Consider the following 18,540-nt stretch of genomic DNA (forward strand, 5'->3'; position numbering starts at 1 on the left):
TATAACTTAGAAACAGTGATTCCCACAATTTAGACGGTTTCATTTTAACTGATGCAGGCCAGATTTACCATTTCTAAGTGCATGTGTATCAAGTTTCATACATAGCTAGAGCATCAAACAAAAAGACCTATATGGAAACGTTGATCGATGTAATCCAATCCAGCCCGGCATAGAATGCATATGATCATTCTGTCAATGGAACTCATGTACCTTATGAACAGCTCGGATCACTAGCGGACTATGAATTCACTTCAGTAGTCAGTGGATGAGACCGGGCACAAAGAAAAAAGCAACCATAATTTCCGGATCCGGTACTACCCCACCATGACCTAGCTAGAGACGGACGGCTGTCAACGGCCTTTGAGGCCCACCGTGATGCATATTTTCATCCACGCCGTCAATCTATTTTGACACATAATAGGCAGTTCGAAGACTCAAATGGGCCACACCATGGGAAGAAGTGGGGATTGAAAGCCTGCCGTTGAAAAGTTATTAGGGTTAGTGAAGTTTTGGATCAAGCTGATATCTATGTTTTCCCTTCATCCCAGTCTATGTGGACAGATCAACAGGTTGGAGGGCAAATAAACATAACGGTGGGCCGTAGGAATTTTTCAACGGTGGGAGTTCAATCCAGGCTGATTCCTGTGGTGTAGTCCACTCGAGGTTTTGATCTGACTCCTCTTTGGGATCTTGACCCAGACAGATACGTCAAAGTAAGTGGACGGCATGAATAAAGCATATATGCATCAAGATAGTCCACCGAGGCCCTGACAAATAGGATTGGGGGTGTACGAGGAGTTGAACTGAGCCAGCTCGACTTGACTCGGCATGGCCACTAGCTGACCCTGCTCGAATTCGGCTTGGCCCTTGAGCTTGACAGGCCAGGTCAGCTTGGTCCGGTTAGCAACTCAGGCCAATTTGAGCCGAGTCCGAGTCAAGACCTAGCTAAGTTTGTCCGTACAGTATTTTTACAAGTACATAGACTGCACCTTCAAAATCTCACTTTTTCACATATATCAATGTATTTTACCATACACCTTTGAAGCAACATAAAAAACAAGAAAGTAAAAGAATTTGTTTTATATACATACTTTCCTGGCCACCAACTATACTTCGTTGGGTCATTTCATCAATTACTTGGTGAGCAACATCAATGTCAAAGTAATTGGACCATCGAACTGGTTCGATCCGAGTCGAATCGAGCCTTTTTGAGTCGAGCCGAGCGAGCTAACCGAGCTAGCTCGGTTCCTGTACACCCCTGGCTAGCACAGGACCGTCCGTCGCGAGCTTGGTCGTTTTCCTCTGCAATTCCCAACACAAATTCTCTCCTCGGCTTCCACTCATTTCGCATTTCTCCTGTTCCTGTAAATACCCCTTCAAAACCCAATCTCTCTCTGCAATTCCTATTCCTCTCTCCAAACCACTTCTCAAAAACCCTAGAATTAGCCCACGAAAAAAAATCCCAGAAATACCCTAGCCCTAGCTCTCTCTAACCCCTCGTTCTTAGATCCATGGTCGTCTTCCACCCATCTCAGGCTCTCGATCCCTAGCTCTGCTACTGTCGTCGTTGGCTGTGGCGAACACCGAGGGGATGCTCTCTACACGCTGCGGCGGAGCCTGTCGGATCCCGACAACGTGCTCCAGAGCTGGGAGCCGACGTTTGTCAATTCGTGCACCTGGTTCCATATCACCTGCAATCAGGACAATCGGGTCACAAGGCTGTAAGATGATCTTTTCATCCTCTCTCTCTCTCTCTCTCTCTCTTCTTCTTCTTCTTCTTCTTCTTCTTCTTCTTCAAACTTTTTCGATCTGTTGTTTGATTAGTCTGTGTCGTCCTGTAGTGTTCTGATTTGATATTTGGGTTTTTCTTTTTCGTTGAGGTGGAAAAATCGTGGGTTTTGCGTGAAACCCTAAATGCAGGGTATTTGTTGGAGTGCTAAGTGTTCTAGATTTCATGTTGGGGTCCTGTGGGGAACTGTAATTTGGGTTGAATTGAAGGGTAATTGCTTGAATTTCCTTGTTGTTGAAGTCTTAGTTTTTTGGTCTGTTGTGGTGGAAGGTTTGTAGCTCTTGTTATTGCTTGAATCTGGTCAACCCTGTAACAGGTACCTGCACTTCGATGGAGAAAAGGGATGACACTCGGGGTGCTGGTTGTAGCTGGGGACCCTCTGATGCCTAAGTCCGGTAGATGAACTCAAGGTAGGTATGGCTAGAGTCGGAATCTTTGTGCGTCCCTTTTCCCTTATGCGGGGTGATTCATTTATAGGTTTGCTAGGCAGCTTGCGTATTCGAGTAGATCTGCGAGATACGCTAGAGGGGCCCGTATTGGAGTTAGAATATGCTCTCGAGTATGTTTCCGATTATGCCTCGATTAGTGCGATCTTTGGCTACGATCTCGCTGGGTAGTCCTGCTCATGTACGGCATGAGATTCTCTCCGGACATTTCTATCCCGAGCTTGAGGTTGAGATCGGCGTCCATGGTCGAGGTGGGCATCCGTGGTCGAGGTGATCGAGGTTGGCATCCATGGTCAAGGTTTGTCGATGAACCTTATCTCAGAGTCGGATTAACTGACTTAGCTCGGTCATTGAGTTTTCTTACTCATCTTCCCTAGTAGTAAGTACTTTGGTAGTTCAGGGAGTCTGCTCTGATGGTTTTTTGCCACATGTCTCATATGTTAGGTCAGCTCGATTTTTTCCATAATAGTTCTTATTGAATATGGGGTTCATTGGTAGGATCCTCCTGTACTCATGGGGGTTTTCTTTGAACTTAGGATTTATCTTGTTATTTGATTGATGTGTTGGAAAAGATATTACCCTATGTGTTAGTTGTATTTTTTGTTGAATTGACCCTTCTTGTAGTTGTGGTGACAACTCTTTGAATTGGGGCAAAAGAATTGTATATTTGTCTCTAGTTGAAGTGGTAATCTTTGTCGGATTTAAGGTGGGTTTGTAATTGGTGGTTATTATGGGACTTTGTTTTGAGGCATTTTTTTTTCTCCCATTGAGGTTAGAAAAGTCATACTTTATTATTATTATTTTGGTTCATATGGGCAGCTACCCTTGAAAGAGTGCGTAATAGCTCACGGATCGAGCACTCTCGCACTGAAGATGAACGGGGCTAAGTGATCTGCCAAAGCCGTGGGATGTAAAAATGTATCGGTAAGGGAGTGTTCCACTCAGAGGGGAGCTCTCACGTGAGCAGGTGTGGACAAAGCAGAAGCGAGAATGTCGACTTGATGGACAAAGTGTTATTTTGTTGAATTTAAGGTCAATTGACAAGGTTCTTTGTGTTTGTAAGGGATTGGAAGCTACGACTTTGTCTCTTGGGTTGGATTAGAAAGAATGGAGTTTTCTGTGGGTGAATTGTAAAGTTGAAACTAGTTGGACACGAGTTGAGTTAGCTCAGACAACTCACTCGACTTGGAAAAGCTCGACTTGCCTTGACTCGAAACTGGATTCAGATCGAGTCGAGTTAGTTTTTGGAGCTTGAAAAAATTTTGAGCCGAGTTTAAGCTTGCCCGAGCTCAACTTGACTTGGCTCGAACCCCGACTTGAATCGACTCGGAGGCTCGGTGATTTTGTATCTTGATGCTGCTTGTCGAGTGTTTGATGAAATGCCTAAACAAAGCGTTGTTTCTTAAACTTCTCTCATATTAGGGTATTCTTGAAATGGGTATTTAAGGAAAGTAGATGTGGGCATCGAGTCGAGTCGGACTGGATTGGGTCCAACTCAACTCGATTCGAATTTTTCAACTGACTGACCCGAACTCGATCCGATCCGGGACCGAGTCCGGGTCAGTTGACTAGATCCGATCCGATGCCCTGCAGGCTTGACCCGAACCGAGTCCGATGTGGTCAGGGAAACCGATTTTGAAATGTGGAGAATGGTTTTTGGTCTTTTGTTATCCCAAAACAAAAGAACAAAAAAAAAAAGAAGAAGAAATTGTTTTCTTGAGAATCTTCCTATCTCAAAACCATCATTTTCTCCGAGTTTTCAAAGCTGCCCATCTCCATAAGCGATTTTGGGCTTGTCTTTTCATATCGAAGTTCCAAGAGAGAGAGAGAGAGGAAAATGGGACTCGTTGTGCGGTTGGATATGATCGGATTGGATCCCGGATCGGATTGGCCACAGACCTGAACTCGAATCGTCGTGCGGTCGGATCTTAGTGGGCTTACTCAATCCGACCTGATCCTGGCCTTCGGTTCAGGTCAGATCGGATCCGACCGGTTCAATCGGGCCAGATCCGTCGGATCGGGTCGGATCTTGCCCAGCTCTAGAGGGAAGATTGAAGAAACAAATTCCCACACAAAAACTTTACATTGTAGGACTGCCCTCATATCTTGATCTTGATGTTGCTGACATAGTGTTTGATGAAATGCTTGTCAAGTGCTTTTACTTATTTGCACTTGAAGTGTGTGAGATTGAATATGCAATCTATGTGTTTGAGAAAATGTCGCACAGGTTCGAACTCGGCTCGAGCTGGCCCGAGCTGCTGACCGAACAGAGCTGAGCTGGCCAGTCAGGCTCGAGGACCAAGCAGAGCCGAGTTTGAGCGGGGTTGGTTGCTGGTCAAGCCGAGCCATGCCAAGCTCGACTTGTGTACAACTCTAGTTGAAATTGAGGTCAATTTATAGTACTCTTTTGCAGCCGTGGACTTTTGAAGTTTGGATTGTCTATTGAGGACTTCGGGGTACAAGGAATTTGTAGCTTCTTGCGCAAGAGATGTTAGTTTAGTTGAATTTACGATTGAAATTGTAAAGTTGAAATTAAAGTCAATTGATGGGAATAGGTCTGCTTTTGTAGTGGTGCATTTCAGCGTGAAGTGTAGATTGTGTTTGTTAGGAGTAGAGTTGTACATGAGTCGAACCGAGTTGAGCTTGACAAAACTCAGCTCGGCCAACAACCAACCTTAGCTCAAACTTTGCTCGGGTCGGTCCTCGAGCCTGATTAACCAGCTCGGCTCTGTTTGGTTAGCACTTCGGGCCAGCTAGAGCCGAGTTCGAGCTTGTGCAACATTTTTCCAAATACATAAAATGCATCTTCAATCTTTCACACTTTGAATGCAAAACAGTAATATCACTTTGCAATCATTTCATCAAACACTTGGTGAGTAGCATCAAGATTAAGATACGAAGGAAGTTCTACAATGTAAAGTTTTTTTTTTTTAATTTGTTTATTCCAGCTTTCATCGAATGCCCATTTCGAGAATACTTTAATATGATGGCAGTCTAAGAAACAACACTTTGTTGAGTCATTTTATCAAACACTCGACGAGCAACACCAAGATCAAAATTACCGAGCCGATTCGAGTTGGGGTTCGAGTCGAGCTTGGTCAAGCTCAAACTTGGCTCGAAATTTTTTCGAGCTCCAAAAACCAGCTCAACTTGGTTCGAATCCAGTTTTGAGCCGAGACGAGTCAAGCTTTTTCGAGTTGAGTCGAGCGAGCTAACTCAACTCGTGTACAACTCGACTTAGGGGCAAGCGAGCTTGTAGCTTTGTGTGCAGGAGATGTTAGATTTGGTTGAATTTACAGTGGATTGGTAGGGGTTTTCTTGTAACCATCAAGCTTTTACTTTGATGATTGGGTTTAGCATATGGTGGTGGAAAATATCTATCGGGTACTGTGTCAGGACTCAAGATTTAGTGAAAAGTGTAATTTTGTCAAATTTAAGGGTCGATAGAATTATTCTTGCAATTTCCTTATTGGTTTGGTTGTGTAGTTTATTTTTGTTAATTAAAAGTAGTGTTCCTCTTTTTACCCTTGGCTTTCTTTTTTTTTGATGATTGTTGTCGTTGTTTTGACGACGACGACTGTCTACGATCTGGGATATTGATTACTAAATAGATTGCAGAAGCAATTGAGGATGGTTGATTAGTCCATCTAGAAAAATGAATGGATTTCAAGAATCTTAGAAAAAGTGTGTTTTCTCCCTTTAGTGAATCCTAGGTTTATGCTTGAGTAGAAGATGGATGGTGAGATTGGTTGATTGAGAGAAGTTTTAGGTTGTTGATGCAAGATGGGATGATCTAACCAAATATAATGCGTTGAAACTAGATAGCGGATTAACTAGAGCAATCAAAAGACAAAATAACGTTAAACTACTACAAGTTAATGAAACTCAGGTTTGTAACATGTTAAGGTTCAAAACACTTAACAGTCCCACAATGTGATTCTTATAAAGTATCAAGTAATTAGGATCGTGTAGAAGATAGAACTCCCACTTAGCATATGTATTAAATCTGAACATTCACGGAATCACTTGAGTTCCAAGGGTTTTGCATGTTTAGGGCTGCTTTAAGGGTTAGGGAATGTAGGGAATAAGTTTAGAGTATTTAGCAAACTAGGAATTTATGGTTTTGATACACGGATTTGAGGGTTTAGGATTTTGGGGATATGGATTTGAGGGTTTAGGGTTAATAGGTTAGAGAAAATTGGGGAAATTAGGTTTAGGGTTAATAGGTTAGAGAAAATTGGGGAAATTAGGTTTAGGGTTAATAGGATTTTGGGGAAATTCAAATTAAGGTTCATATTTGAGGATTTTGGTTTGGAAAGATTGAGGATTTTGGGATTTGGGAATCTTAGGGTTAGGGTTTGGGATTTATGTTTAGGGGTTTTGTAAGGGGGATCAAAGGGAAGAGGGAAGTCGAAAATTCGAAGCAAGGGGGTCATGGATTGGGGCTGTCTGTACGGATACTGTTCACGGCTAGAGTTTGAGTTCAGTTGGGTGTAGGTTAGGTCCACATGATCGCATATGCGATCGCACAATCGCATAGTTTTTTTTTTTTTTTTGGAAAAATTAAAAAAGATTTAAAAAAGGGATTTTTTTAAAAAAAAAAATCTAAAAAAAATATAAGAAACTAAGGGGAACTTTCCAAAGTTAATAGATAACTAATTTTACATATTTAAAATACATTTGAGAGAAATAAAATCAATTAAACATCAAGTCATCAACATTCAACAATACAATTGACAAGTAAGAAGTAACAACAAAATCAGCAAGCTATTTATTTATTATTATAGAAAATCAACAAGCTATCTTCCTTGAAACTTGAAAGTGCTTAAATCTTGATCTTTCAACTTCCAAGATAAGAGGAAACGTAGGAGAGAGAGATTAAGATCACTTGAAAGTAGGAAATGTAAGAGAGAGAGATTAAGACCATTTGGAATTAAGAAATATAAGAGAAGAAGAGACTAAGAGAGTTTTGGGGTGAGAATATTGCAAATGGAAGAGGTTTGGAAGCCTTTTTATAGGCAAAAAGTTATTATTATTATTATCTTTCAAAAAAAAAGAAGAAATAAATTATTATTATTTTTTGAAAGAAATTATTATTATTATTATTATTATTATTTTGCAAAAAATAAAAAAAAAAAATTTAATGTGCCATGGCCAATCGCATACGTCGCATATGCGATTGCATATTTTCGCATATGCCACATATGCGATCGCATATTGGATCTGCATATGGATATATGCGCATATGCGGTCACACATGACAACACTGGTTAGGTCTAGGTTTATAATCATAAAAAAAGAAGGAGAAGAAGAAGAAGAAAGAGAGATGAGAAGAGTACTACCTTGAGAGAGAGAAAACAAGAGGATAAATAGGGGAATCACTCCCCAAATGGCTTCACACCATCAAGCCCATCGCAGGATGAATTACTAAATCACATAGCAAAGGAGAGGAAACTCTTTGCATTCATGTGTCATAATAATCAAACCCTAAAGGGGGTCCAAACCTTTTATAATATCAAAAAGAGACTTTTACAAAAACCTCTCTCAAGAAACAATTCTCATAAGAAAACCCCCCTATCTCAAGTAAAATATAAAATAGTCCAAAAATAATAAAATAAATGACAAAAACTACTCAAAACAAATAAATCTAAACTATCCTAAACTATTCATGACAAATGGAGTGGTCCACAATCATGAGTGGTCCAAAGGTCCATTGTGCGTGATCCAACGAGCCAATCGATGTGCCCATGCAATCCAACGGTCCAAACGCTCCAAACAAGCAACTAACACGCATCTTACCAGTGTGGGGTCTTCAATGATGGCTATGAATGCGACTTGGGCCTCGTGGGCCCCATGTGATGATCGTCTAGCCGTAAGTGCTCGGATATCCTCATCGGTCGTTTGCGATGTCTTTTGTTATGACAAGGGCTGGAACCATTGAAGTATTCTTGTACCTTAGATTTTTACTAAGTTCAATGTTTGTTGATGTTTGTAGGGTTCATATTATATTATGCGACCCTTTTAGAAAAGTATTTTTCTTGCATATCAAGAAAGAAATCTCGGCTATACACATTTATTTATTTTGTGATGATCTTGTTATTTAGGGACCTTGGAAATTCGAACTTAACAGGCCATCTGGTAACTTGAACTTGGAAAACTTGAACATCTACAATATTTGTTAGTGCCTTCTTTGGTTCATTAATTTTCTTCGATAGATGCCTTTGTATTTATGATGCCATAGCTTCCTGCGAGCTTTTTTATTTGTCTAGTTGGTCTTGCAAGTTGTAGTATGCTGGTGGTTACTTTCTACATTTCTTTCTTTTTTGAAGGAATACGCTAGTGGGTACTTTTCGTAATTAAAATTTATGTATGTGTCTATCGAACGAGGAACTCATAACTCAGGTATTTCAGTGACACTATTTTTTCACCATGGAAATGCAACGTGGCATTGCCCTTGCCTTTATTTAATGCAAAGAACAAGAAGAAGCAACGTAGTATGGAATCTTTAAATATTGGGCTCCAATGTGTCATACGTTCATGTTTTCGCATACTTAAAAAAAGAAAAAATCACGTTTTAGTTGGGTTTGTGGTTGTTTTTTCTGCTTGTATGAGTAAGCATGTGGGCCTATAATGTGATCTTCAAATTTTTTTTTCCAGGTTTTGAGTAGGTGTCACTTGATGTCAATAGTCATTACTGTGTGGATTTTCTTATTCTAGTGATTGATTGTGCTATCATTTTTGATGTAGGACAACCTAATCCAACCTTTAATGAGCAGGTATATGAAAGGGGCAGATTTATGCAATCTTAAAAAACAAATAAAATATCAGCCTTATACATCATAAAACAAGAAAGAAATAAGGTTAATATAGTATTGATTATGGCTATCCATCACAAACATGAAGTATTGAATCTTAAAATCTGAGTTTAGTTGGATCCGGCGAAAGATAGAACTTTTGTTTTGCAATAGGTCCGTCTAACGATCCGAGTGGATTTTCTAATCTAGAAAAATAGGAATTTCCTGGATTGGGAAATCTGGAAAATTCAAAAAAGAATTGGTGGTTCTTCAAATTTAGATTTGGGTGATGGGTTTTATGTGGGGATGAAAATCTTTTGAGATCTAATGATTTAGATAAAAAGAAACAAGATTTGGCTTCTAGATCTAAAGGTTCTAGGAGAAAAGGAAGAGAATGGGGTTAAAGAAAAGAATACCTTGAGAAAAGAGAGAAGGAGAAAGAAGTAGGGGATGAGAAATCGTTTACCTGAGCCTCACGCCCTCTTCCAATCACTGGAAGTCGAAGACGAAATCGTCAGAAGCAAAAAACTCTTTTTTTTTTTTTTTTTCCATAAACATAACATGACATGCTATGGGTTTAGGGCAACCCTTATAAATTCGCAATTACAAGAAATTACCAAAATACCCCTACTAAAAAAGTTTCAAAAAAAGAAATTCGTATAAAATTATGCACAAACTGTCTCAAAACTTAAATAAGTCAAATGTTCATAAACTAAATGCAAATTGAAAATGCCTGCTGGGCCCCGATGATAGTGCCATGAAGATGGTGTAATGAAGGTGGGCCGTGACGATCCAACGGTCCGATCACACCATCTTCGCGATCCAATGATCCAAGTGTCTCTTATAAGCAACTTACATATGTCATGAACACATGTGTAAGGTCTTCAACCTCTAGAGACCCGATCTGTATCCGTCATCCAACCACATTGACACGGGTAATGCACGCCTCCTGCGTTGATATACTTTGAATGACCTAGTATCCGCATCAACTCCCTTCGGCTGAGAAGATCTCGACTCCGGCGAGATAAAACTCTTGTGCTTTTCTAACAAATCTGGATTAGTCGCTGCAACTCTGTTTCTGTCAACCATGTACAGTCGGATGATGGTCCATTCTTCCACTTCACTAAGTACCTCTGAAATCCACCGTCTCGAGTGGAAACAATTTGCTCATCCACAATTCCTTCAATTTCTTCTCTTATCTCAGGTATAGTAGGCATAGGTGGTGTAGGTTGGGAAGAAAATTCAGAAATTGGCCAATGGTTTGGAACAAAATTAGGGTCTATGGGATGGCGTGAATAAGGCATTAGATCCTCCACATTGAATGTTGATCTAATCTCCATGCGAGGTGGAAGATCTATAACATACGCATCGGACCCAATCTTTTTTAGAATCTTAAATGGTCCAGCACTGCGTACTTGTAACTTCTTAACAATACCTTGTGGGAACCGTTTTGGCCTCATCCTAACCATTACATAATCACCCTCATTAAATTCTTGAATTCTACGATTTAAGTCAGCTGAAATTTTGTATTGTTCATTACTAGCATTTATCCGCCTCCTAATCTCTGCATGCAACTCATGAATGTGATAGGAAAATGCATCGGCTGAATCTGAGGTCCTCTGGGTGACTGACATAGGTAACAAATTTATGGGTAGTCTAGGTTTATAACCACTAACAATCTTGAATGGACTCATACCCGTAGACCTATTAACTGAACTTTTATATGTAAACTCAGCGACTGGCAGGACTAAGTCCCAAGTTTTAATGTGTTCACCCACTAAACATCGTAGTAGATTTCCGAGACTTCGATTCATAACCTCAGTTCGGCCATCAGTTTGAGGATGGTAGGCAGACGAGAACCGGAGTCTCGTACCCATCATATGCCATAATGTCTTCCAAAAATAACTAGTAAACCGGACGTCCCTGTCAGACACTATGGTCTTAGGCAAATCATGTAATCGAACTACCCCCTCAAAGAAGATCTTAGCTATGTTGGACGCGTCTGAGGTTTTAGAACAAGGGAGAAAGTGGGCCATTTTTGAGAAACGGTCCACGACCACAAAAATGGAATCGTGTTTTTTAATTGTTTTGTGAAGTCCAAGCACGAAATCCATACTGATGTCTTACCACGGTGCGTGTGGCACTGGCAATGGCGTGTACAATCTAATATTTTTCTTCTTCTGTTTTGCCAGTTGACATGTTCGACATTGCCCTAAAATTTTGGCTATGTCTCGCTTGAGACTTAGCCAATAAAATCGAACCTCCACTAGGGCAATGGTCTTATCTCGACCAAAATGGCCGGCAATACCTCTAGCATGAAGCTCCCAAACAAGGAAATCCCAGAGGGAAGTGCGGGGAATACAAAGTCGGTCTCCTTTAAAAAGGAAACCATCTTTCAGCATGAACTCACCCGAACTATGCTAAGCACCTAAGAGTAACACATATGTTCCCCCAAAATCTGGACATATGAGATACTCGTCTTTCAATTGCTCAAACTCGACAACTTCTACACCTAAGGAGTTGAGCAATGTCACTCTCCTACTAAGGGCATCGGCTGGTTTGTTCTTGATCCCAACTTTATGTTTCAGGACAAATGAATATTCCTGAAGAAACGCTGCCCACTTGGCATGCCTTGGGTTAAGCTTATATTGAAAATTCAAATATCTCAAAGCCTTGTAATCAGAAAACAAGACAAATTCTTGCGGTAGAAGATAATGACGCCAATGACGTAGCGACTGTACAACCTTATAAAATTCTTTGTCATAGGTAGAATACTTTTGTTTTGCTTCATTCAGCTTCTCACTGAAATAGGCAACTGGATGACCCTTTTGGCTTAGTACTCCTATACCTACACATGAAGCATCACACGCTACTTCAAAGACTTGAGAAAAATCTGGAAGACGCATGACGGGAGCCTCTATCATCTTACCCTTAATATCTTTGAATGCCTTAGCTGCGGCCTTAGATCATATGAACTCTCCCTTTTTAATGCAATCAGTAATGAGAGCCATAATAGTGCTAAACCCTCGAATGAACCGATGATAAAATGCGGCTAAGCCATGAAAGCTTCTCACTTAATGTATATTTTGCGGTTCAGGCTAGTCAACTATGGCCTTGACTTTTTCTGGATCTGCTCGCATCCCTACAGACTACACTATAAACCCTAAGAAGACAACCCTATCAGACAGGAATGAACATTTCTTAAGGTTCGCACATAACCTCTCCGCCCTCAGGACACTACAGACCTGCCTCAAGTGGTTGAGATGCAGCTCTTTAGTGGTATTATATATGAGTATGTCATCAAAATAAACTACTAAGAACTTCCCCATAAAGGGTCTCAAAACTTGGGTCATCACACGCATAAAAGTACTGGGTGCATTAGTCAAGCCAAAGGTCTCAGATGCAACTCTTCGTCTTGAATGCTGTCTTCCACTCATCTCCTGGGCGTATGTGTATCTGGTGATACCCGCTCTTGAGGTCTATCTTGGAAAAAATGGTGGATCTGGCCATCATGTCTAACATATCATCAAGCCTCGGTATCGGAAACCGATACTTGATCGTGATCTTATTAATGACCCTACTATCCACACACATCCGTTACGTATCATCTTTCTTAGGTGTTAGTAGCGTCGGTACGGCACATGGACTCATGCTCTCACGGATGAAACCTTTTTGCAGGAACTCATTTACCTATCTATGCAACTCTGCATGCTCTGCAGGATTTATCCTGTAATAAGGAAGGTTTGGTAAAGTAGATCCCGGGACGAAATCAATGGCATGCTGGATGTCCCACATAGGTGGAAGTTCATCCGGTAAATCCTCGGGGAATACATCACTGTACTCCTCAAGAACCGAAGTTACCTCAGGGGGTAACTCTCTACATAAACCTTGGGTGTAACTTCCCTAGCTATTAGGGCGTACACTGTCGAATCATCCTGTCTCTTTCTCAAACTCTTTTGTATTTATGATATATAGAGACTCCGGAATAGATTTCCTCACATCCTTCCTTGACTCACTCGTTTTCACATCCCTAGCCTTGTTCATGTGGCTCTTGGGTGGCAATGGATTAATCCTTGATTTTTTTGCCCTCATGCGTGAATGTACACGTTCGAGCGACCAAAAATCGTGACATCTCTATCGTATAACTATGGCCTCCCTAGAATGATGTAACCTACATCCATAGGTAAAACATCACACCACACCATGTCTTTATATGAACCGATTTGGATGGGGACTAAACACTGCTAGGACACAGGCATAGAAGACGTGTCAACCCAAGAAACCTTGTAAGGTTGAGGGTGAGGGATGGGCTTCAAACCCAAACGAGTGATTGTGCTAGCTAAGACCACGTTGGTGCAACTACCACTATCTATAATGACTCTACAATTTTTGTCACCGCTCTTGATAAACGTATAGAAAATTGTGCTTCTGCGTCAATCATCACTCTCTTTGGCCTGCGCTAAAGCACATCTAACTACAGCTAGTGGTGCAGTCTCTGGTTCTTCTTCTTCATAATCACTAGCACCTATCTCTGGATGATATTTCTCAACTTCATAATCACCCATGTCATCCGCATTTTCATTTGACTCGTCTATGACTAAGGCTTTCCCGCGAGTCTATGCCGTGCAGTGGTATGCAAAATGACTTGTACCTCCGCACTCATAACATCTCAAGTGACTACCACTGCCAGGATTGACACCAAAGACACCTTTGCCCCTTATCATCCTTAGGCTTAGGCGGTGCACTAGCCTGCGCCCTAGGCTGACTTCCAATGTTAGGTTTGGTTCCCTGAAAACCAGATCTAACAGTAGAGTCTCGGGACTCAAAGCGCCTCGTAACAGGAGACTTTAGGTAAAGCTCTAACTCCTGTACAACTTGGTAAGCCTGATCCAAGTCACTCACTGCATGGGTCATAAGCTCACGCTGTAGATCCATGTGAAGATCCACCTTGAAACGCGCCAGCGTCACTAAGGGATCCTCTTGAATATCACACCGCATCATATACTCCTCAAATTAACTGACATACATCCTTGGCATAATGCTTGTCATTGATCCAGGAGCTTTTAACGGTAAGAGAGAGGAAGATATTTTTCCTTTAATAACTCCATCTCTACCCAATGCGTGACTGGGACACCTCCTGATCTCTCGATCCTACGCTTCGTATTTGTCCAAAACAATTTAGCTTGACCCACAAGCTTCATTTTCACAAACCACACTTTTTGGTTTTCAGACATCTCACACCATTCGAAATAATGGTCCATATCCGCTAACAAATCAAGGAATGCTTTTGGGTCAAGACGCCCATCAAAACTAGGAGCATCTACTTTAACACTCTTTAAGACCCTCTCATCGACATCATAACGGTCTTGATACTCGACAGCGGGCTGCGGATATCGCGCCCCTCCACGTCCTACCCCTCGGCCACGTGCTCCACGACCTCTACCACGATTTCCTACCCGTTCCTCAACTACTCCCCCTACGTGAGACTGTTCATCCCATCCAATGTCGGAGATTTCTCTTAGGGACGCTTCTATATGATCCATATGAGTATTCTTGTTCCTAGATTGCGCCTCAATGGTGGCCAAACATTGGTTGATCATGTTCATCATCTCAGTCAACTATTCCATATTTAAAATCGGGTGTAGACCAAATCCTCTACCAGTCCGAGTAGGCATACACAATAAGACTCAACTTAGGTTTCCTAAAACACGACTCTAGGAGATTGTTTTGACACAAGACTATGGACACCGACGATCCTAACTTTTAGAATGATGCAAATGTGGAAAAATTCAGATCTAGACTTTTTTTTTTTTTTTTTTTGTGCAAATCTGAAATTTTCATATCTAGACTCTATATGCTTTGCATGAAACCCTAGAAAAAAATAAAAAAATAAAAACAAAAATCTAGACTCTTGATAACTCAATCTAAGACGACCCAATGCAAGGACTTATGCTTTGATACCAAAAATTGATGTAGGATGACCTAATCCAACCTTAAATGAGCATGGTATATGAAAGGGTCAGATTTATGCAATCTTAAAAAATAAACAAAATATCAGCCTTATACATCATAAAACAAGAAAGAAATAAGGTTAATATAATATTGATTATGGTCATCCATCACAAACATGAAGTATTTAATCTTAAAATCTGAGTTTAGTTGGATTCGGCGAAAGATAGAACTTTCGTCTTGCAATAGGTCTGTCTAACTATCCAAGTGGATTTTCTAATCCAGAAAAATAGGAATATCCTGGATTGGGAAATTTAAAAATTTCAGAAAAGAATTGATGGTTCTTCAAATTTAGATTTGGGTGATGGGTTTTATGTGGGGATGAAAATCTTTTGAGATCTAATGATTTAGATAAAAAGAAACAAGATTTGGCTTCTAGATCTAAAGATTATAAGAGAAAAAGAAGAGAATGAGGTTAAAGAAAAGAGTACCTTGAGAAAAGAGAGAAGGAGAAAGAAATAGAGGATGAGAAATCGTTTACCTGGGCCTTACGCCCTTTTCCAATCACCGGAAGTCGAAGACGAAATCGTCAGAAGCAAAAAAATCTTTTTTTTTTTCATAAACATAACATGACATGCTATAGGTTTAGACCAACCCTTATAAATTCGTAATTACATGAAATTACCAAAATACCCCTACTAAAAAAAGTTAAAAAAAAAAAATTTGCATAAAATTGTGCACAAACTGTCTCAAAACTTAAATGAGTCAAATGTTCATAAACTAAATGCAAATTGAAAATGCCCGATAGGCCCCGATGATAGCGCCGTGAAGGTGGTGTAATGAAGGTGGGCGGTGACGATCCAATGGTCTGATCGCACCATCCTCGCGATCCAACGGTTCAAGTGTCTCCTATAAGCAACTTACACATGTCACGAACACGTGTAAGGTCTTCAACCTCTAGAGACCCGACCCGTATCCGTCATCCAACCACATTGACACGGGTAACGCACGCCTCCTGTGTTGATATACTTTGAATGCCCTGGTATCCACATCAATTTTATTTGCACTATTAATACTTCTAACCAGATATGTCATTCTTCTGATGAGTCCTATCTCAATGATATCATTGTAGCATAGCTTGTAGGATGTTGCACCACCGATGCATATTTCCAGCTGTTTGGCAGAAATTATCTTCTTCAGCAATGCCTTAGGCAATAGTTCTAAAACTCATTGGCTTCACTTGAAACTCAGATGAATCAATTAAAAAATCGGCTGAGTTAACTTGTTCAAAATTCGGCTGAGTCAACTCGACTTAAGATTTTGAGAATCTGGTAATGGGCCTGACTTAGCCTGGACTCAGAGAGACTTGTTGAGGCAACTCAATGGCTTAGTTGACTCGGCGTGGCTTGGACCGAGTCAATTGCCTAAAGTGACAAAATTATATATTAGAAATAATTATGTTATGAGTGAGATTCAAAACCCCCAACAGCAAATAAAGGAGGCAACAGCCTTAACCAATGAGGTATTGTTGCGTTGATTTATGTTTTCCAATTGCTTATATATATATATATATATATATATATATATATTAAAACATTTATTAACATTCCTAAATCCTAATATTCTCAACCTTTATAGTTAAATATTGAGTCAAGTCAAGTCTTAGAGTCAGCTAATGCGGTCGTACGTTTAGTGAAGTCAAGTTTTCAGATTTTTGAATGATGCCTCGGGCTATGCCTTGATTTTCAAGAAAAAAATGGGTTAGCCTGTTAGAAAGAAGTTCATTGTTTGATTGCTTTTAATCGCTTATTATTCAGGCGAACACGTCTTCTTTTCCTCATCTGTTGTTTAACATGATATATGATACATGTAGCTGGCTATTTATAGAACTTTTTCTTCCTCTCAACTGCCGATGCAGATAACTTTACAAGAACAATATGCACAGGATAATACCGGCTGAGCTTGGTAACTTGAAGAGCCCAATCAGCTTGGACTTGTATAACAACAGCATATCAAGGCCCATTCCCCCAACATTGGGGAAATTGAAGTCGCTTGTGTTCTTGTGAGTCGAGACATCTTATTGTCACCTTTCATGTGTATATGTAAGGGTTAAGTAGAATTGACTTTGAACTGTTATGAGATTTTCTATCTCAAGATCAGATTGAAACCTTCAACAGGGTGTCCCAGGTGCGACTCATTAGAGTCATCTCATTTTGGATGTTACTAAGTCGGAGTCACATAGACAACCCTCGTGAGTAGAGGAAAATATTAGAAATGCGTGATATTAGGCAAGTTACGAGAACCTTTAAGAAAAAAAGTGAAGTTGCGAGTTGCAATAGTGGTCTCGCTGAGCAATGAGTGTATAATTTATTTGTGGCCTTATGGGCAATTGGCTTGTTGGTCCTTGTATCTTTTAGACACTCGGTTAATGACAATTGGTTATTTGGGCTAATTCTTAGGGAACTTGTAGGCTTAATGACAATTGGGTTTAGTCTACTAACCCGCCTTTTATGGCTCAACCTGCTAACCCGTCTATATAAGAAACCCTCAATTTTTAAATTTTAAAGGAAACCCCAATGTCGGTCGTATTCTCCATGAAAAACCTCGTTAATTTCCAACCAAAACCTAGTATCGATATTGTCTAAGAATAATAATCCTAGTTCCATTCAAATATCATAAAAAAAAGACTCCTATTTATGCATATAATTTTTTTCAATTGTGTAAGAAATTTGATTAGGCGATTGGTAAAATCTTTGTTCACCATCATCAACTAGTCGAGTCAGTCAGAGTTGAGCGTGTCGCATCCACAACAGGATGAGATGCCGACTCCAAGCGTGTCGCTGGCATACCAAGATGAGATGTTAACCTCAATGTCTATCTAACCATTGTTGAGCGCATCACGTGACTTCATCCACAAATATTTGAGATCTAGTGGCTAAGTGCCAGGCACCAACCAGGTTAGATCGAGTTCGGAGAGTCCCACACCAACTCCACATGTATAAATTATAGTTTTAAGTGAAGTGGAGTTTAAGCATATATCTATAGTTTTGTTATGTTCTTGATTTAATTAAATGTAAATGGTATATTAGAAAATATATTATGTTCTAAATATTTAGAATGCTTATATCTTTTGTAAAGAGGGTGATATTCGTCATAAACTGTTTTGAGGCTCCACAATCATCAGTGAGTTGGCAAACTTGCCAGCCAATAAGCAGTTGAATATAGTAGAATAAGCATTGACAGACTATCAGACCCAATTACATCAAATTTATGAGGTAGTTGAGCACTTTACCGAAGAATGAGCGCTTAGTGCCCATTGAGCATGATAGTTGGCATCACATGCCGCTTTCGAACAAGAATGGTCTCTTGAATGAAGTGAAGGTAATAAGAAACTAAAATTTCAATTACACTTGTCGTATTGTGTTATTTTTCTTAACTATCGTTATTGACATGATAAGTCTAACCGATAATTGATGTGTTGCAAATCAAGTGGAATATTGACGAGAAGCGTTCAATTTGGGTGATGAAGTGCGTTGGAAGTATGTGGAAGGAGTGAAAGAAA

General features: G+C 40.2%; 1 long non-coding RNA gene across 1 annotated transcript; it reads left to right on the plus strand.

Annotated features, from left to right (window-relative positions):
- The first annotated feature begins 1,268 nt into the window (after positions 1-1,268).
- Positions 1,269-17,430, plus strand: LOC131239743 (uncharacterized). The gene is made up of 2 exons (XR_009168368.1): positions 1,269-1,721; positions 16,897-17,430. It is a non-coding gene; the product is annotated as an uncharacterized LOC131239743 (long non-coding RNA).
- The last annotated feature ends 1,110 nt before the right edge of the window (positions 17,431-18,540 follow it).

This window comes from Magnolia sinica, chromosome 3, assembly GCF_029962835.1.
Source record: "Magnolia sinica isolate HGM2019 chromosome 3, MsV1, whole genome shotgun sequence".
Taxonomy (NCBI): Eukaryota; Viridiplantae; Streptophyta; class Magnoliopsida; order Magnoliales; family Magnoliaceae; genus Magnolia; species Magnolia sinica.